We start from the raw sequence: 678 nt of genomic DNA on the forward strand, positions 1-678 counted from the left end.
TTCCTAAACTCACTTATTAGTTCTCAGAGCTTTTCTTAGGATTTTTTATATAAAAAATCAGGTCATCTGTGAGCAAAGATGGCTTTATTTCGACCTTTCCATCTGTATGCATGTTTTTCTTTTTGTTTGTTTGGTTCCCCTTATTGCACATGCTAGAACCTCCAGTACAATGTTGAACAGATGTGGTGAGAGAATTCATCCTTGCCTTTTTCCCTATATTAGGGAGAAAGTATTCAATATTTTACCATTCAGTATGATGTTAGCTATAGGTTTTTCTTAGGTTCCCTTTACCAGGTTGAGGAAGTTTCCTTCTGTTCATAGTTTCTTTTTTTTTCTTTCTTTTTCTTTTAACGGTATCAATTGTTTATTGCTACAATAATGCTGTGTAACAAGGAACCACAGAACCTCAGTGATATACAACAATGCTCATTGCTCACCTGTGTGGGGTCAGATGGAGGCCAGCTAGGCAACCCTGCTGGTCTTAGTGAAGCCTATTCACACACTTGGGAGTAGTTGCCTGTTGGCTAATCTAGACAGGCCTTGGCTTGTTCTAGACTTTTTTTTTTTAATTGAAGTATAGATGATTTACAATGTTGTGTTAGTTTCAGGTGTGCAGCAAAGTGATTCACTTTTATATATATATATATATATATATATATATATATATATATATATATA

The sequence above is a fragment of the Aethalodelphis obliquidens genome, unplaced genomic scaffold, assembly GCF_003676395.1.
Source record: "Aethalodelphis obliquidens isolate GAN/ISIS:26980383/991018 unplaced genomic scaffold, ASM367639v1 scaffold58, whole genome shotgun sequence".
NCBI classification, from domain to species: domain Eukaryota; kingdom Metazoa; phylum Chordata; class Mammalia; order Artiodactyla; family Delphinidae; genus Aethalodelphis; species Aethalodelphis obliquidens.